This window comes from Pinus tabuliformis, chromosome 3_2, assembly GCF_031772625.1.
Source record: "Pinus tabuliformis cultivar Carrire ecotype Pingquan chromosome 3_2, CPIR1, whole genome shotgun sequence".
NCBI classification, from domain to species: Eukaryota; Viridiplantae; Streptophyta; class Pinopsida; order Pinales; family Pinaceae; genus Pinus; species Pinus tabuliformis.
This window is the reverse complement of record NC_142302.1, coordinates 162973014-162995081: the sequence shown is the minus strand read 5'-3', so window position 1 is coordinate 162995081 and position 22068 is coordinate 162973014. Positions and strand designations below refer to the sequence as shown.

General features: G+C 35.1%; 1 pseudogene; it reads left to right on the top strand.

Moving 5' to 3' along the window:
• The first annotated feature begins 1224 nt into the window (after positions 1–1224).
• The window catches only part of LOC149180308 (uncharacterized), a 33752-nt pseudogene continuing 12908 nt past the window's right edge, over positions 1225–22068 (top strand).

Here is a 22068-nt window from a genome sequence, read left to right as displayed (position 1 = left end):
AACCCAAATCCCATTTCAACTCATCTATTAAGCTTAAGTGAATTTTTTTTGGCCGTGTCATCATGAGTAGATTACAAATATTCTTTGCATTATTTGATTCATGTTGTCGATGTATTCTCTCTCCCTCTTCTTCAAGTGTGAGGGCCTCTTTGCTCAACCAGAACCATGGAAAATTAGTTTTTTTAGCAGCATATTTCTAAAAAATCAACGAATAATTCCTTAGAAACTTGGAAACCCTAATCTTCAAGCCAAGTTCCTTGCTTTTCTTTGAAACAACATCGATAGGAAAACATGTCTCAGGATGGTTCTTCACACTATATTTGAGAGCAACGACTGACTTTTCATCCCTTTCTCTCTCGAAAACATGATCCAAAGCTCTGTCTTTGTTCCATTTCAATTTGACATTCAACAAGAAAAATTTCTATACATAAAAATAACTATGGCATTGCTCGAGAAATGGACTTGGATATGGGGTTTTAGTACAAGAAGAAAAAACTCTCTACAATGTTTGGTATCCATATGAAATAGAAATCGCTCTCCTATGAGACATTTTTCATTTACAAAGGCAAAATAATAATAACATATGTTCAGTTCATGATCATACCTTTAATTTCAGCTATTCGAACCTTACTTCTCAGATGTCATGGTGCTCCTTCCCTGCAGAGTGTTGTGCAGGGTTTTAGTGGGGTTTTTGATGCCATCATGTTAAGATTTCTTACGACTCAAGCGGATAGGTCACAAGTGGGAGGATGGTAACATGAAATAGTTAGCTCCAATCATAGTTAACAACAATAAATATAGAGAATGAGTATTTTTTTATCTAAGGGAATTGATAGTTGGTTGTAGTTTCCTAGTCGCCCATTGTGGTCGAGCTTCACTGCTTCCACTGTCACATTTGGGGAAATGCACACTCTATAAGCACACCTTCCTATTTGGCGCGATTTACAGTTATGGTTTGCAAACATAATGAAAGTAGTACATAGTAATATTTCTGAACTTCTGTATTACAATAATTAATACAAGTTCATATACAAGTTACAATAGTTGATTGAGTATATATGAAGTGAAAGGGTGATACAACACACAAATACACTAGTTTTATCCCACACCCAAAAATTTACATCTTTTGAGCTCTATCTATTAAAAATGAGCAATGTAATAATGACCAATACCATTAATTTGCAAAAAATAGGATTTAATTGTTTCTAACTTTGCCTTGTTTGGATTGCTCATTATGCATATGAAATGAAAAAGGTCCCCACTACAAGGAAGAAAGTGACTGGCCTGCCCATGAAGACAATGACAACCCAGGAAATGTTGAAGGAAAAGGGATCAAAACGATGTATACTAGTGTTATAACACGTTTGATGGGATTAGATGCCATGTCAGCGGAGTCAATTTTAGTTCAACATATAAAAACAACAAAGATTCATCCCCAAAATAAAAACATTAGGAATTAGAGACAATGACCTAAGTCAGAAACAATGGCCTAAGTCACCCCATGATGCCCAATTTTTTCAAAAGCATTTAAAAGTTCCAACTAATAAGCCTGTAAAATAATATTTTTTGCCTAAGACTTAAGAACAACCCATAGATCATACTGATCAGATGTAACAACCCTGGTGAAAATTCCATGTAATAAAAGTTAATAAAAGGAAAAATAATAACCACAGTTGATGGGACACTTATTCCTAGTTGAATGTTGGGCAAGACATCCTAGTATAGGTATTCATTTGGTTATTAATGGCTAAGGAAATTGTCAAAGGCAATGGCATTTTTGGAACATTTATTTATGAAAATAATGGAAATTAGGAGAAAAGGGAGGTGAAAGGTCACAAGTTGCATGTGAGGAGGGAAATGAAGGAAAATAATGGAAAATGAAAAAAATAGAGGCCTCATTCATAAAAAGGTTTGTGAGGATCCATTGGTAACCTTTTGCCAGTTGAGTTTTGGAGCTCTCTCATTATTCTCTCTCTCTCTTATACTCTTGAATAGAGCTTTCTTGGAGCACTCTTAGAGGGTGTGGTATATTTGGATTTTTGGAGCAAGAAGGAAAAGGAAGAGAAGGAAAGCACAAGAAGACATTGGGATCAACAACTACATCAGATTTTGCTTGCAGGTACCGAGTTGCGTGTATGTTTTCCTGACTAGTTTTGGCATGCATGGAATCTGCATGTGGTTTGTTGATTGTGATCTGTCATGGGCATGGAGGATGGTTAGGATTGACATTGGATTTCCTAAACTTGCCATTTTTTGGATAGCCATGGTGATTGTGGTTTTGTTTTCATTGTTTTTTTTAGTTGGTTCTCATGTTTCCTTAGATTGGGTTGAGTTATTAGTCCTGGAAGCCCTAGTTGGACAAACGCTCTGGAAGCCCTGTAACAACTTGGGTTGAGTTACTAGTCTTGGAAGCCTTGGTTGGACAAATGCTTTGGAAACCCTTGGTGGGTTCAGTTACCAGTTCTGGAAGCCTTGGTTGGACAAATGCTCTGGAAACCCTTGGTGGGTTCAGTTACCAGTTCTGGAAGCCTTGGTTGGAAAAATGCTTTGTAAGCTCGGTAAAAGATGTGAGTTGAGTTACTAGTCCTGGAAGCCTTAGTTGGACAAATTCTCTAGAAGCCTTGGTAGGCTTCGATAGAGACCAATATGATGATGGTTTTGTGATGTCCGATTGTGAGGTGGAATCACAGTTTGATGGTTGAGGTGGATAACCTCTAGAAGCCCTGGATGGTTTTGGATTGATGTGTTCTATGAGATCCCACATTCATTCTTGGAATATGCCACGGGGGTGAATGGCTGAAGAGAGATTGGCTCAACCGTTATATGGTCGGGTGGAATGTGGAAGTACCATCCCGGGTTTGGATTTTGCATCATCAATATGAGGTTATTTCTCCTTGTATTTCTATGAGTATTATACTAGATTAAATGTGGTTTATATGGATGTGATTTCATTGGTATTTTTGCTACTATTATGCTAGTTATATATGTGTTTTATGATAGTAGCTATGTATGGATCTCATCATGTTTTTACTTGTAAATGAATGATCAATGTATCTATGACCTAATGGATGAAATGGAAGTTAATATGTTGAGGCATCAATGTATCTTAGCGATTCTCAGCTAAGTATGAGATCTCTATGCTCAGATATGTTATTTACACCCGTAGATTACATATTCGTGATATGTTTGATGAAATTCTTGTCATGGCTAGTAGTGGTCAAGTCAAGGTATCATTCAAGTGATTGCATTTTACTGTCACTTCCTTGTTATTTTACTATTATGAAGATGTGATTCAATTTTAGGTAGTGACTTGGGATCTGGGCTTGAAAAAGTGGCTTAAATCCTAGGGATGATGGCATAAAAATGTGTAAAAGAGTCCCTGGATGCTGGCTTGCAGGCTTGTGAGAGCATCCAGAGGTCCCTAGACACTGGCATGCCCATAGCATGAGAGTGTCCAAAGGTAAAGTGGTCCAAAATCTCAGTGAGACCCAGGTGCTGGTTGGAAGAAATGTTGGATTAGTTCTTAAGGGTCCTAATGTTGATGGTGAATGTCTGTATGGTGTCTTTCCATCGGTTCCACTTCCTTAAAGTGACTTAGGAGGTCTAATCATATCATAGTGGCCTCTTGTTGCATGTTTACCCTGGATGGATGGTTTCTTGGGTAGATGTGGAAGGAGGCTGTTATAGAGCGGTAGAAGAGCATGGTTCACCCCTTAGATTGGATGGGCTATTTGTTGGTCATGCATGCATGTTAGTTGCATGTGTGTCTCTTACACCTGCATTCCATGTGCTTGTTGCATTTTCATAATGTTGATCAAGGTTGTAGTGATTTCTTCACGTGGAAATTATGTTGTTATTGTGGAGTGCATCGTTGTGAGTGTATGACTGGTTACATGTCGATTATGTCACTTACATGCATCATTATTGTATTCTTGTTTACATCCTTGTATGTTTGGTTGTATTCTTGTATTCTTGGTTGCATGTATCATTCTTGTAGGTTCGATTACAAGTATTGTTCGTTTATGCTTAATTACATGTGTTTATGAATATGTGTGGTTGGTTATGCATTGCTTATGCATGTTAATGTTTGCATGTGATCAAGTGTACAATGTTGGAAATAATACTAAGAGGGGGGGGGGGGTGAATCAGTATTATCAAATCAATACAACTTTTTCATTTCCATATTAAGATTCATAAGCGTATATCCAACAAACTTATGATTCAGTTAGTTGATCCTTAATGAGTGTATCAAAACATTATTAACCACATGAACAGTAAACAAGAGGAGTAAAATAGAACAGATCATCACACACAAGAAGCACACAAGAAAACCATGATATAAACCCAATGTGGGAGAAAACCACCTACTGCAATATGTCTCTATCTTCTTTCAATTAGAAACTTCTTTTACAAAGATTCTGTACTGGTGTAGTCTTATACCAGTACATAGGCTTCAACCTGTAGAAGGGTACAACCTTCTCTCGTTCTCCAGACTCTCCTGGAAGGGAGCTACAACCCCCTTAGCTCTTGTACTAGCCAATCCATTTACTAGTACGTAGGTGCCGGCCTACTGAAATGCTCCAACTTTTACTCCTTTTCGAGCTGCTATTGGTAGGGAGCTACCACCCCCTTTGCTCTTGTACTAGCTGATGTACTAGTACGTAGGTGCTGACCTACAGAAGGCTACAACCTTCTCTTTCATCCTCCAGGTACCACATTTCATACATTTTCAGATTGGATACTCATGGAACACAACATCATAAACTGAAAGGCCACGTTTCATCCAATTTTCATACTGGACCCATCAATATCATTGAAGCACATAATCAATCAATCTTCTAAATCACCCAATCACCAGATCATTACATATACAAGGATAATATGTGTGTTAGCAACCAGATCTAGTCCATCAGATCACATAAAGATAAATCATTATGAACCTGATCCATTATAGATCTCATCCATCAATACTGAAGCTAAACATAATCATTCAATCAATCACTTCTCAGAATTCTGTTATCAGAACATAGTACCAGTAACACTTCAGAACCCAGAACATTGCAGTAATAGACAAAAGCAACTAAACATATGTCAATAAAAGTATGCTACTTCACCAATAGAAAATTGCGGGTATCCGTGCCTACGCTGTCTTGGGATTTGTGGGTCTCCGCACCTGCGCTGTCTTCGGATCTGCGGGTGTACGCACCTACGCTATCTTCGGATCTGCGGGTATACACACCTACGCTATCTTCGGATCTGCGGGTATACGCACCTGCACTGTCTCACAGACTACGGGTATCCGCGCCTGCACTGTGTCGGACCTGCGTACCCAAATTATCAGATTTATAGATCTGATCATGCGTCAACCTGCATACCCAAATTATCAGATTTATAGATCATGCGTCAAAGAGATCTCGACCCATCAGTAGATCTTAACCATCTTATAATACTCAGGTTCCTCCTTGATTCAGGTTCAGTTATAATTCACCAACAGTTCACCAGTATTTCAAATCTTGCTTTTCTCAAGATATTCAACTCATGAGTCTATATCTGCCAAATGATCTCCTTCCCTTTTTATAGTCTAGGCCTTACTCAAACCATGGACCAAAACCATAGAGATCCAATACTAGGGACCCAATACTAAGGATCAATACATTAGATGCAAAACCAAGGACCAGAACCATAGGTTCAAAAACTGTCGGACTAAATATCATGGACCAACCATACGATTTCCCACACGTGCGCTTTTCTCTGCATGAATGTGTGTGCTACTGAACATCCGCATTTTTTGATATGTACGCCTGCGGATATGTACGCACCTTTTGAACGGTGCACTTGCGTATGTACGCAACTTTATCAAGAGGAAAATGCGGGCCTCATTTTCTTCCATTCTAAGAGCCTGAACTGTGATCTGCCATCTTAGTAAGTTGCCATACTATTAGTGGGTTGCCATACTATGAATTGTCATCATAATAAGTTGTCATTGTACATTACATCTGAACTGAATGCTTTGAGCTGCCCTGCATCCCATGTATTCTGTCACATCTGATCTCTCTTCTGTAGATTCATCTAGTTATATATAAGTGAGATGTTCTGCTGCAAGTGGGTTGCCATCAAGTACAATACATGCGTCATAATGCCAACAATCTCCCCCTTTGGACTTGATGGCAACAACCATCTCACTCTCCCCCTTTGACATCAAGGGCAAAGGGCAGACCAAGATGCTCTCTTTCTTGATATACATTCTGTTGTCCATACTCCCCCTGAGTACCTGCTGAAATCTCTGAATGAGCTCCCCCTTTGTATATGCCGAGGTGTACCAATCTGTTCATGCCCCTCTGAGTACATGCTGAAATCTCTGCTCTATTGAAGTGTGTTGTTCATGCTCCCCCTGACTGTAAGCAAGGTCTATAAAAAGATGTTCTACAAGAAGAACATGACTCTATCATAAATGACCTTCCTATCACCAAAGAATCATACATAAATCCATCTCCCAATCAAGTGAGGATATACCAAATACCAATTGTTTATACATGACTGAAATATTACATCATCTTTCCCATGCATAGTGTGGGTACAAATTACATCATATGACCAAAAGGGATTCATCAAATGACTACAATAGAGACAAAATATTACATCATGAGTCTTGATATGAACTTTACATGACATTTATAATAGAGACCAAACATCTAAATAAGACCATGATAGAAAATAATGCGTGATCTGCTCCATAATCTTCTGACAACAACATCTAGACCATAGCCATCTCATCAACATCAAGGTGTGCATGATCCAAGTATCATCGCATGGGAACTTTTGCATCAATCAACATATGTAAGTATCAATCTATCATCATATAGGCAAGAACTCATCATCATCATGTCTCAAACAATGCAACTTTGAGTAATCATTCATGTATCCAGCACTATGTATCTTGAGGTCAAGATCATTTGTCAAGACTTCTTGATATCATCAACAACAACAATCCATATCCACATGAGCGCCAAGAACTATAGGAATTCTGCATCATAACTGTATTATATGATCTTTATGCATATGACGATAGCAGCATATGGGTGAATCATCATCAAGTAATGAAGATGAGTATTCAAGCTTTGTACTTCTCCTCATCGTTATGAAGATCACCATGTAAGCACCATATATGCATCATCAAAGAATCAAGCACAAATCTGATCTGAACATCAACTATGTATCCCCAAGAATCGTATGAGATTTTGTCATGGACAACTCATAACCATATCATAGCAAGATATATCATTTAGCCATATTAGCATCATTACCAAGAACTACTAACCATAATGCCAACAATGCATTATTAAAGGCATATGCTCCCCCTGAACCTGTGCCATCTATTTACTGTCAGATTTGATCATGCATATATTAGCAATAAGCATCAAGACATAATCATCATCAAGTTAGGATCAAAAACACTTCCACACAACATCAACAGATTGTAACCAGAGAAAATAATGGACTGAATCATATTAGACCCCTTTTCCTGAGCCTGTCCTACTGCTTTTTCTCAAACTAACATATATGCGACTGTGCAGTCACCAACTTGCGTATATACGCGACTTCCCTTTATGAAACTTGCGTATGACATTTAGGACACTGAAGTTTTGCACTTTTAGGTCCCTCTGAGTCTGTTATGTCTATATGTTGTGTTGTGCCACATCTTTCTGGCTATACTTCCTTCTTCTTCCATATCTTCAAGTGTGATGATGTTTTCCTCTTTTGGAGTGGTGCCCGTACTTTGTTCCTACAATCCTTAGCTATATTTCCAAGCTTGTTACATGCATAACATTTCACATGTTTCATATTTCTTCTGTAGCAATCAACAGCTCTGTGACCAAACCTATTGCAAGCAAAGCAATATCCCTTAAAGTACCTGGAACGTGATGTTCTTTCTGTGTGATGGTCTTGAACCATTCTTCTTCTGCATCTAGCTGCAACATGTCCAAGATTATGACATTCATAACATTCAACATTATTCATTGGAGGAGTAAAATATTTTCTTTGAAAAAATTATTTTCTTGGTTGTTGATGGGATTGACCTCTCATCTCCTTGTCGAGCATTTCAAATTTAGAGTTCCTTGTCTTACTTTGTGAACTAGATTCACCTTCAACAGATTCATGAAAACCAAGACCAGTTTTGATAGCAGGAGACCTTTGACTACTAATAATATCATCCAAAATCTTAGTACTATCTTGAAATCATAAGATCTTATCCTTTTATTCTAATTTATCCTTTAGAATATTTACCTCAACCTGAATATGCTCTTCCTTTTCACAATACTGCTTCTTTATGTTCTCTTCATCTTTCCTTCCTTCTTCCCACTGATGTCTTAATTCAAGAACTTCGTTTTCTTGTTTTTCAAGAGCTTGGAGTAGTTCTTTATTTTGCTTATTTGATTCTTCAAGATCTTCTTTTAGCGAGTGGATCGTGGCTTCAAGACTTTCATAATAACTGGATCTATCCCTGAGTTTCTTGATGGTTGTGCTCCTTTCATTGACTTCATTTCTTAATGATGTCACTTCATTCTGCAACTTTTGACATTGATCTTCCTTGTCCTTGAATGACTTCCTTACCTTGTTTCCTTCCTCTAGTTGAGATTTTAGTTTGGTAGCTTCTTCTTTGAAGGCGCATTCCCTTTTATTCAATAGATCTTGTTGATCTCTAATTTTGTCTGTAAGCCTTTTAAATTCTGCCTCTATTTGATACCTTTCTTGCTCACCCATAAGAGCAAATTCAGTTGTTTCGCTATCACTTTCATCATCTCCAAATGGATAGATAAATGTATCATGAGAGGATAACAAATTCATACCTGAAAGTTCTTTTGTTTGTTCATCTTCATTCTGAAGTGATTCTGAATCTGAAGTGCTTCTTCCACATAATCCCCAGTCGATTCTCCCACTGTCATAGTTCTTCTGAGATGCATTCTTCTTCTTAGGTGCTTTCTTCTTAAGCTTCTTTCCCATTGTTCTAAGGATCTCCTTCAAGCGATCAAGCTTCTACCAAAGGACCTGCTCTGATTCCAATTGTTGGAAATAATACTGGGGGGGGTGAATCAGTATTATCAAATCAATACAACTTTTTCATTTCCATATTAAGATTCGTAAGCGTATATCCAACAAATTTATGATTCAGTTAGTTGATCCTTAATGAGTGTATCAGAACATTATTAACCACATGAACAGTAAACAAGAGCAGTAAAATAGAACAAATCATCACACACAAGAAACACACAAGAACACCATGATATAAATCCAATGTGGGAGAAAACCACCTGCTGCAATATGTCTCTATCTTCTTTCAATTAGAAACTTCTTTTACAAAGATTCTGTATTGGTGCAGTCTTATACCAGTATGTAGGCTTCAACCTGCAGAAGGGTACAACCTTCTCTCGTTCTCCAGACTCTCCTAGAAGGGAGCTACAACCCCCTTATCTCTTGTACTAGCTGATCCATTTACTAGTACGTAGGTGCCGGCCTACTGAAATGCTCCAACCTTTACTCGTTTTCCAGCTGCTACTGGTAGGGAGCTACCACCCCCTTTTCTCTTGTACTAGCTGATGTACTAGTACGTAGGTGCTGACATACAGAAGGCTACAACCTTCTCTTTCATCCTCCAGGTACCACATTTCATACATTTTTAGACTAGATACTCATGGAACACAACATCATAAATTGAAAGGTCACGTTTCATCCAATTTTCATACTGGACCCATCAATATCATTGAAGCACATAATCAATCAATCTTCTAAATCACCCAATCACCAGATCATTACATAAGGATAATATGTGTGTTAGCAACCAGATCAAGTCCATCAGATCACATAAAGATAAATCATTATGAACCTGATCCATTATAGATCTCATCCATCAATACTGAAGCTAAACATAATAATTCAATCAATCACTTCTCAGAATGTTGTTATCAGAACACAGTACCAGTAACACTTCAGAACCCAGAACACTGCAGTAATAGACAAAAGCAGCTAAACATATTTCAATAAAAGTACGCTACTTCACCAATAGAAAACTGCGGGTATCCGCGCCTACACTGTCTTCAGATTTGTGGGTATCTGCACCTGCGCTGTCTTCGGATCTGTAGGTATACGCACCTACGTTGTCTTCAGATCAGCGGGTATACACACCTGCGCTGTCTCACAGACTGCGGGTATCCGCACCTGCGCTATGTCAGACCTGCGTACCCAAATTATCAGATTTATAGATCTGATCATGCGTCAACCTGCATACCCAAATTATCAGATTTATAGATCATGCGTCAAAGAGATCTCGAACCATCAGTAGATCTTAACCATCTTGTAATACTCAGGTTCCTCCTTGATTCAGGTTCAGTTATAATTCACCAACAGATCACCAGTATTTCAGATCTTGCTTTTCTCAAGATATTCAACTCATCAGTCTATATCTGCCAAATGATCTCCTTCCCTTTTTATAGTCTAGGCCTTACTCAAACCATGGACCAAAACCATAGAGATCCAATACTAGGGACCCAATACCAAGGATCAATACATTAGATGCAAAACCAAGGACCAAAACCATAGCACTACTAAAAAACCCTGTGATTAGCGTCCCTTTTTTCTTCCTTTTTTGCGTCTAGAGCCCATTTTTGGTGCTATTTGTGTCCATTTATAAAATATGGTGCAAAAATTGATGCAAAGTTTGCACCAAGTTTTTCACCAAGTCTTACACCAAGTTTAGCACCAGGTATTGCAATAGGTTTTGCATTAGGTTTTACACCAGGTTTTACGCCAAGTTTTATGCCAAGTTTTGTGCCATCCTTTGCACCATGTTTTGCATCAAGTTTGGCACCTAATTTTGTTTCACAAACTTTTGTATCATTTATTGCATCCACTTTTTGCGCCTACACTTGCATCAACTTTTTCATCGTCTCTTGCATCCTCTTTTGCATCATTTTTAGAATTATTTTTGCATCCATTTTTACATCATTTTTTTCATCCCCTTTGCATCAATATTTGCATCAAGTTTTGTGTCTCATATTGCATCTACTTTTGCATCCAATTTTGTTGCATCAACTTTTGCATCATATTTTTCATCCATTGTTGCACCCATGTTTACGTTCACTTTTGCATCCCTCTTTGCATCTTATTTTTCATCTTCATTTGCTTCTTTTTTTGCATCTATCATTACATCCACTTTTTTTGTGACTATTTGTACCATGTTTTGTACTTACTGTTGTACCCACGTTTGCTTCCAATTTTGCATCCATCTTCGCATCCACTTTTGCATCAAAATATTGCATCTATTTTTGCATCCGCTTTTGTGTTGGGTTTTGCATCTCATTTTGTATCATCTTTTGCATCTACTTCCATTGCATCCATATTTTTCATCCAATTTTGTTTCTGCTGTTGCACCCATGTTTGCATCCACTTTTTCATCCCTTATTGCATCTTGTCTTGCATCCAAGTTTGCATATTTTTTTGTGCTTTTTATTACATCCACTTTCTCATCCACTTTTGTTGTGCCATATCTTGTGCCTATCATTGAAACCCACATTTTCTTCTAATTTTGCATCCACATTTGCATCCTCTTTTGTGTCCAAGTTTGCATCAAATAATTTCTCTGTTTTTTGCATCCCATTTTGCATCTACTTTTACATCCACTTTTGATGTGTCCAATTTTGAATCTAATTTTGTGTCCACTATTGCACCCATGTTTACATCCATTTTTTAATCCAATTTTTCCTCCTTTTTGCATCCAAGTTTGTGTCATTTTTTTTTGTTCATTGTATCCACATTTATTTCACAACAATTCATGCTAAGTTTTATGCCTACTATTACACCCATGTTTTCTTCCACTTTTTCATCCATGTTTGCACCCTATTTTGTGTCCAAGTTTGCATCAACTATTGCATCTACTTTTTCATCCACTTTTGTGTCAATTTTTTTGTCTTGTTTTGCATCTACTTATGTTGTGTCCACTCTTCATCCAATTTTACATCTATTATTGCCCCCATTTTTTTTTACTTTTGCATCCATTTTCCAACACTCATATAATTTTTGCATTGATGATATTTCTTATGACATTAACAATTATGAACAACTGATGACAATGTAAATAATTATGACAATGATGATAATGAAGATGATGACGATGACATGAATTGTGATTATTATGATAATCAAAATGATGATAAATATGATGGCGGTTATAATGACAATGATGATGGCGATGCTAATGACCTTGGACAATCTTCCCAATTTTTAAATGTTGTCATGGTCATAATCATAATCATTATCTTTAGAGTCATCTTCCAAGTCATCATCATTTGATCATCATTATCATTATTTTCATCTTGGTCATCATCAACAACAATAATGGCATGAATGATGATTATGATGTTCATGATGAAGTTGACAACAATGATGATAGAAATTACATTAATTATGATGATGGGGATGATGAAAATTATATTGATGATGATAATGGTAGTGGTGATGATGATCATCAATCATCTCTAAAAAATAAAGTTGTCATTTCTCTTGCATATATCATGTGTCCTAACAACCCTTTTTGAGCACTCATAATATTTTTTGGGTTGATGATATTTATTATGACACCTATGATTATGAAAAATTGACCACAATGTCCATAATCATGATTATGATGATGATGATGATGATGATGATGACGATGACGACATGAATGGTGATTATGACGATAATGCAATGATGAGATTGATGGTGGTGATGATGATGATAATGAAGATGATGACACTCCCTCTAAACTAGGGAGATACTCATAATGAGACAAAAAAGTACTATCAAGTTGAAATATTCATATAAGAAGGGATCTGGATTGATAAGCATCAACAATGATTTAAATCATCATAGCCAACATTGTCAAAATAGAAAGGCCTTGACTAACAAGTTATATATCTCCATTAGATCATAGCACAATGTTGGGAGGCATAAATTTGGACACCACTACCTCTTTAGGCACTTACCGCACTAGGATGTTCATCAGGCATGTCCTCACATGATCATTTCCTAATCCACTGTCATAATATTTGACACCAGGAAAATTCGATCCTCATGACTATTCTTATCTTGGATTAATGTACTTGACTTATGGCGGTTAGTCCTAGTCAAAGCACAAATTCTCAAAGAATATTGGTCCCATATGTTTATCTAATCCACCATCCTCCCTATTGGTGTCTTTAGTAGGCTTACGATTGTTAGTCTCGGCCATAGTACATGACAAATGGATAATATGGTGTCAATGCTCACTCCCTCTCAACCAGGAGGGAGACATCCACAATCATAAGCGTTTCTCAAGAATACCCATCGTTTTCATAGGGAATAGCATCATTAATTTTTTTTCGTCACATGACGCCTTTATGATTAAGAATTCATAGATTTGTGGCAAAATATTTCCCCCTTTTTTCATTTGTGATGAAAGAAAATCAAAAACTGAAAGCCAAAATCATTAAATATACACTAAATGATTTACCTATGTCTAAACTCTAAGGTTAAAGTGAAAATTTATGTAAATATTATATCTATGAGTTGTTCAAAACTTATGAAAACCTTATTCCCCAAGTCCTATATATAAGAAAAGACAAAATAAAGAAAAATAAGGCCCAATGAATGGTAACTCATGTATTCACACCCTCTTTGGAAAACATATGAATATATACACTCCTAGTCACACTTGATCACATGTTTGTGATGGTTAAATCATGAAGTCCTCTTTTCCCCTTTCATTTTCACTTCATCATTTAAGCACCTAATTGAGGATCTAGGGAATTTTTCTTGCGTAAGGGTTTCATGTCTACTCTTGGTTTACTTATGTCACACTATAGTCAATCATGTGATGGAGTGAAATACTTAAGTTTGTGGAGTTATTAGAACAGTGTATTAAATTAGTCACCACACACACATGTATTACATGTCATTGATCCACATGTGTGGGTTGGAGACTCATTGCTTGAGAACTTTAATGGATACTACTTTAGGACCTTGATGGTATATCTTACAAAATTTCTTGGTAAACATTGTGATTCATCCTTTCTGTTCCTCGAGACACTTGATAATATTGAAGTCACTCCCAATAATCCACGAAGATGGGGAGTATAAATTACTTGTGTTGGAAATAGAATTGAGAAATAGAGGTTTTCCATTTGCGATATTTGAGTCATAAACATTGGATACATGGTAGTAGTCCTCGATGTCAATTAACTAAAATTATATTGTCATAACGCGAAAAGAGGTAAACATATTGGTAACCTTGATGTCCTGAACATTCCAAATAATAGCCATTCCACCCAAGTATATCTAATCATCAATCACTACTACTTGGAAATTCCTCCCCCATTTTCTAATTATATGAGGTAGAACCTCACTTAATATTTTTATTTCTTATATCAACATTATTGATGGGTGCTTTGTGTACCATTTTTGTTTTAGGAGTATTTGTTTTCCTTTGCTATTGAGGTCCCTCGTGTTCCATGAGACTATTTTCATGGAGAATTTACACAGAAAGGAAGTATGACTAAAAAAAACATGTTCCAAGATTTAAGTTATTGGACAATGCCACTTCATGACTCCTATATTTCCTTAACCTGGGACTGAATGGTGAACTTGATAGCCTTAAGGGAAATTAACCAATGAAAATCTCAAAAAGAGGTGACTTTTGACTTTATCACATACAAGTTAATATACTAAAAGAACATCCATAAAAATTTCATCAATCAATGAATCTTTAAAAAAAAATATCCAAAACAATTTCATCAAGCAGTGAAGCATTACATTATAAATTACAATCTATAAACCTTTTGGGAACTTTTTGCTAAACCATGTCCAAAACCAACATATTTAATATTAATATTTAACAATAATATGGAAAATAACACATTTTCATAAATTAAATAACATGTTATCAATCCTAAGAAATGTCACTAACATAAAACTAAAAAGCATGCAACTAATGGGAGTGGCCACTCAAGGCCACCATAAGACAATTAATCTATTAAGACAAGGATTAATGGGGAAAGAAATTTACAAAGGACAAAGGCAAACCTATTTTAACTTTATTGTTTTATTAGGTGCAAGTTGAACATCTCAAGATATAATGAAGAGAAGAATTAATTTTATTGCATTAAGAAAACCCAAGCACATTCTATAACTTAGCAAGGAAGAGATGTATAATACCCATCTCAGTGACACAACGCATGGCATTAAGTTACTTTTTTATATATAATTTAAACTTATATCATAAAATCACAAATTTAGCATGAATGGATGTTTAAAATCCATTTTTATAAAAATAAAATATAATTTTTGTTATAAAAAAAAACTAGAAACTAAATATATTTTTTTAGAAAATAAAAAAATACTAAACTGAAACTAAAATATTTTTTGAATTTTTTTAAACACTTCCCTCCATTCTAAGAAGAAAAAATAATAATAGAAATAAGGACGGACCAAAAATATTCCTTTCCTTGGTAAGTGTTTCCCACCATTCATTCCACTCACTCGAGTTATTTCATAAAACAGAGATAAGTGTTATTTCACACTCTTTTGGCAAAGCCTATTGAGATTCTCTTATGATATATCTATTCCTTGATGGAGTCCTTGATATATTGATCAAGTTTTGATTCCTTGGAGATTAATTAGAGCAAAGAAAACATGAGTACTCTTAATTCCTAGTTCAATGCCTCTAATGGTGGACACAAGGCAAGGGAGGGGTTGCTATCGTGGTCATAACTCCAAGTTCATTGTCTCTGATGGTGGATGAGGCAAGGGAGGGGGTTGCGGTCATGGTCGTGGTCGTGGAGTTTTCTATTTTACATTATATTTAGGGAGTTCAAAGCAATTTGAATGGAATCATTGTCGTCACTAGGTATAATGGATTAAGTGTGATAATGGATAAAATGAAGTAATTATTTGTGAGAATCTGTTCTTGAACGAACATTAGGATCCATCTTATTATAGAGAAAAGTACACGCATTAAAAACAACTCAATATTTCATGTGACATTCATATTATATGCGACTTATTTTTCATTAAAAACAATTTACTTTTTCATGTGACATTCTTTTAGTGTTAAAATTTCTTCTATTTCTAATCTGAATTACAACTGTAATTTGAAATAAAGCTTCCAGCAAATATTAATTTACCAATTCTGCATGGAAATCATAAGAAACATTCACAATGTAATATGAAGAACAAATGGGTACCTACTTCATATAGATTAAAAAATGCTTCTACTACTTAATGAGAATTACAAGTGTAATCTTAGTTGGATCTCCAATATATCTTAAGCCATATTTTCATTTTAATTTTAGTACTATTAAATTTTATTATGTCCTACCTCATTTTATTGTTAGCATTGTAATAAAAATATGCATTTTTCTATAAAATTAGTACTAACATGTAATATTGTTTTTTTTCCAAAACGCTATAGGTAATGACCATGAAGATGATGATATAGACTATGTTTAGATTACATCATATATTAGAGATGATGATGATGAGGATGGCGATGGCATTGGTGATGATTATGTGGATGATATTATCAGGATGGTCAGGATGATGATCATGGAAATGATCATGAGGATGAGCTTGGCTATGATTTTCATGGTGCTAGCTAGCCATGCGTTATTTTTTATATTTAGTTGGATGTCTTAATATGGTAATCATACATTTGAATTTTATTTTATTTGAATGATGATGATGATACTATACGTATTATCTTGTTACCTTGTGAATATGTTGAAAATTGTTTACAATTTTTTTATGAAGAATTATTGTGTATGATGAGATTCCTATTTTTTTATGGATGTTGTGAATTTACCTTAGCATAATGATATCTATGAAACATTTCTATTTGGTAATATTACATTGACTTTTAGTTGATTTGATTAAATATGATGATGATATTATCATTTTTATCTTGTTCTTTTATGTATATATTGAAAATTATCAACATTATTTTGATGGAGAATTATTATGTATGATGATATTACTATCTTTTGATGGATGTTGTGAATTTACCTTAGAATAATGGTGTTCATGAAATATTTTGATATGATAATCACACATTTGAATCTTAGTTGATTTGATTAAGGATGATGAGGATATTATTAGTATTATCTTGTTACTTTATATATGTGTTGAAACCTGTCAATGCTTTTTTATGGAGAATGATTATGTATGATGACATTACTATTTTTGGATGTAATGTTGTGAATTTACCTTGGAATAATGATATATGTGATAAATGTTGATTTAGTAGTAATATATGTATATTGAAAATTGTCAATGATTTTTTGATGGAGAATTGTTATATATGAGGATACTGCTATATTTTTTATGAATGTTGTCAATTACCCTTAAATTTGTTTACAAATACTAAGTTATGAATTTGAATTGTGATATATTCTTAAATGTGTTATACATGAAAATACCTCCTCATCATCTTGGAGGAGAATACTATGTTGTTGGTTGAAATACCCATTTCTCCTAAACTATATAAGCCTATAATACAAGTTATGTACCATGAGGACCATGGTATCCTAGTCTATAACAAGTTGTCCCCTTCATCTAACTTTTGTTACCAAAATAATAACCACCTAAGAAAAAATTAAGAAACTAATAAAATAATGCCATGTAGACAATTTTTTAATATATCATTTTTATTATTCTTTTACCAAAATTACCCAAATAAATGTCACATTTATCAAAATAATTGTATATGTATTTTATATTTAAATTTATTTATTTAACACGCCATGATTTACCCTTCATTAAAAATATTCTAGATATTCTAACTTTTATAGATTAAGATATTAATTTTATTTTTAATATTTAATATAGTTTTGGGTTACTAGGGCAACATTCACAGTTAAATTAGGTAAGTTATATTATTAAAAAAAAATCCACTGCCTAGTCACACCTATATGTCTTTAAATTTTAAAAGATTTTGATTGGCTTACACATTATGACATGGAAATTCAATGTTAACATTTTAAAATGAAAATTCCTCTAATGTGAGGAAAAAAGCTCAAGTTAACTAGAGTTTGACACTCTTGTTCACTTTCGGAAACTCATATGGTGGAATGTGATCTCTTTATCCTCATCTTTAGATTTTTCCTAAAAAATAAAAGCATACAAAAGTGGGAAAGAGCCATAAGGCATGGGGAAGCTTTTTCCTAAGCACAAAAGCATCTAAAAAGTGGAAAATGCCATTTTTATATGAGGTAACATTATTCACCTAAAAGCTTTTGCCAAAATTGAACTAATGAGGAATTTGGGAAATCTTCATAGCCTTCACTTTCCTATATATTAGAGGCTTGGCCATTGAGGAAATGATGGGAATTCATGTATTGTCACGCTGTTGAGATCTATCTTGAGAGGGAGAGTTTTGGAGCTAGGAGTTGGGGGAGGTGTTGTTGCAACTGTATCTGATGGTTGTAACTTTCCTCCAACTCCTTTATTAATATAGATTAGTTGTTCTTCCTTCCATATGCTACTATTCGTTCTTTACTTATCCTATTTAACTAATGAATGTATGGGATTTTGGTTTATATTTATTTATTCAGTAACATTTATATGTTTATGATAATTTCAATTATTAAGATATTATGTTGTGAAGTTTTCTTTGTTCTCTCTCTTGTGTGTAGGACCAAGATTTGGAGCTATCTAGGAGCGCTTCCCAGCTACACTAAAAACTCCAACAATACCTGCATGTGAGGACTCACATGAATTCATTCTTCTTTTCTTAATCTATACTCTACATCTTGATCTACTAAGAATCCCGAGCCCTAGAATAGCCTTTCTCTTAATCAATATATCTTAGGTTTCTAGGATAAACTGAGAGGGTTTTATGTTCATCTAATTGTGCATTAAATCCTACAGAAAAATGATATTTAGAAACTGTAATATATTTCACTATGTAATAAAATTAGTAAAATGGAAGTAAAATTAAAACTCTAAACAAGAAGCCAAAAGTGGATGTAACCATCGATGCAAAATTGGGAGTAGAATTGGATGTTAAACTAGCCATCAAAACAAGATGCAAACAATGAGACAAAAAGGGTTTTAAAGTAGAGTTAAAAAAGGGTGTAAAACTAGACACAAAGAAGGGAACAAAATAGGGCATAAAAAAAGATACCAAATTGGGCGCAAACAAGGATATAAAAATGGACACCAAAATGAGGATGCAAATAATGGTGTAAAATTAGGATGAAAAATTGGGTGCATAAAGGATGTAAGAAAAGACACAAAACAAGAAGCAAAATGGGACTAAAAATGGGTGAAACTAAGGATGCCAAAAATGATGCATAACTAGATGAAAATTCAAACTAAAATCTAGGTGCAAAATGAGATGCAAATGTGGACACAAAATGTGGCAGAAAAAAAGGATGCAAATTTGGATGCCAAAAAGGATGCAAAATTAGACACCAAAAAGGATGCAAAATTAGACATAAAAAATGGTGAAAATTTGGACATAAAAGTAGAAAAAATGGTGCGAAAATGGGCATAAAAATGGCTCAAATTTGGATACAACATTGGATGCAAAATGAGGTGCAACAAATGATTCAAAACTTGGTGCAAAAACAAATGCAAATGTAGATGAAAAAAAAGGCTCAAAATTGAATGTAACATTAGACACAAAATGGGATTCAAAGGTGGATGCAACACATGGTCCAACATAGGGTGAAAATTTAGATGCTCAAAAGGATGCAAAATTGGATGCAAGAAATGTTGTTAAAAATGATGTTAAATTGGATGCAACAAATGATGCAAAATTAGGTGCAAAATAGGATGCAAAAAAGGGAGACAAATGAAACAAAAAAAGTGGATGAAAAAAATGGTGCAAAAATGGATGAAAAATTTGGCACTAAATCAAATTCAACATATGATGCAAAATTAGATGCAAAAAATGGTGTAAAAAAGGGCAGAAAAATTGATGCAAAAATAGATGTAAAAATAAGTACAAAATTAGAAGCAAAAAATGGCATAAGACTAGATGCAAAAACTGGCACAAACTCGATGCAAAAAAAGGCACTAAATCAGATGCAAAATATGGTGCAAAACTCTATGCAAATTACGACACAAAAATAGAAGCAAAGAATGGCACAAAACAGGAAGAAAAAAATGATGCAAAAAAATGGCAGAAAACTAGAAGCAAAACCTGTTGTAAAATCAAATGCAAATCTTGGTGCAAAATATGATGCAAAATTTGACGTAAAAAAAGATGCAAATTTTGGCGCAAAAAAGGACGCTTTAAAAATTGTACAATAGAGCCAGATTTAGTGCCAGGCTGATCATCCAAACGGAGAGAAAAATACACTACAATCTGGTGCTAAATCTGGAGTAAAATGCCTGTTTTGTTGTAGTGTAGGTTCAAAAACTGTCAGACTGAATATCATGGACCAACCATAGGATTTCCCACACGTGCGCTTTTCTCTGCATGAATGTGCGTGCTACTGAACATCCACACTTTTTGATATGTACGCCTGCGGATATGTATGCACCTTTTGAATGGTGCACCTGCATATGTACGCAACTTTATCAAGAGGAAACTGCGGGCCTCATTTTCTTCCATTCTAAGAGCCTGAACTGTGATCTGCCATCTTAGTAAGTTGCCTTACTGTTAGTGGGTTGCCATACTATGAATTGTCATCATAATAAGTTGTCATTGTACATTACATATGAACTGAATCCTTTGAGCTGCCCTGCATCCCATGTATTCTGTCACATCTGATCTCTCTTCTGTAGATTCATCTAGTTATATATAAGTGAGATGTTCTGTTGCAAGTGGGTTGCCATCAAGTACAATACATGCATCATAATGCCAACATGTCGATTATGTCACTTACATGCATCATTATTGTATTCTTGTTTACATCCTTGTATGTTTGGTTGTATTCTTGTATGCCTGGTTGCATGTATCATTCTTGTAGGTTCGATTACAAGTATTGTTCGTTTATGCTTAATTACATGTGTTTATGAATATATGTGGTTGGTTATGCATTGCTTATGCATGTTAATGTTTGCATGTGATCAAGTGTACAATGATGTAGTGGTTTTTTTCATGCATGAGGTCATTGTATGCGTTGTTGTTAAGGTCATGCATTGGTGACTGGACCCTAGCTAGAATGATGGTTGCATGGTTATATACTTACATGTTATGCTTCTATATGTTGTCATGTTTATGTTATACATGTATCACACTGATTTGTTGATCTTGCAGACAAGGTATCCTCCCCGAGCTATACTAAGGTGCGTTGGTTTATTGTGATTTGGTTTAGCTAACATGATATACCTTATAGGAAGAAATATCAAATGGCTACCAAGATGGTATATTACAAGGAATCTCCCTATGAATCAAAAGAGCAGTATGATGTTGGGAACTCTTCTGATTTGGAAGATACACATAGAAGATTAAAGAAAGAAATAAGGAGTTGTAAGGCATATAATGACATAATCATATAGGCATAGGAGAAACTAGCAGAGGTAAATGCAGTGATACTTTAGAGTTTGTCATATTTTCACTGATAGGGGCCACTTCGTATCAACCATGAGTAGGAGGAAAAAACTAATGGGGCATATGGTAGTAGGTCACATGGTGGTCACAGGTCAGATAGTGGTGACATAGTCAGAGATGGAAGATTGTTGGACACTCTGGATAGGAGGAGGGATAGACACAGGTACCATTCTAGTTCTGGTTCTGACAGGCATGATGATCGATATTGTTATCATCCTTATAGGAGGAGTGACAATGGATACTTGTCAGATGAGTTTAAGAAATAAAAGGCACCTACATTTGATGGAGAGATGAAGAAATCGCAGGATGCAGAGGCATGGTTGCTTGGTATGAAGAAGTTATTCAGGTTGCATGATTATTCAGAGAACATGAAAGCCAAAGTAGCTACATTCAGTCTCAAAGGTAAAGCAAACATTTGGTGGGAATATGTGAAGAATGTTAGAGGCATACATGAGGAGGATTTGAATTGGAATGAGTTTGAGTGTTTATTCAAAAGGAAG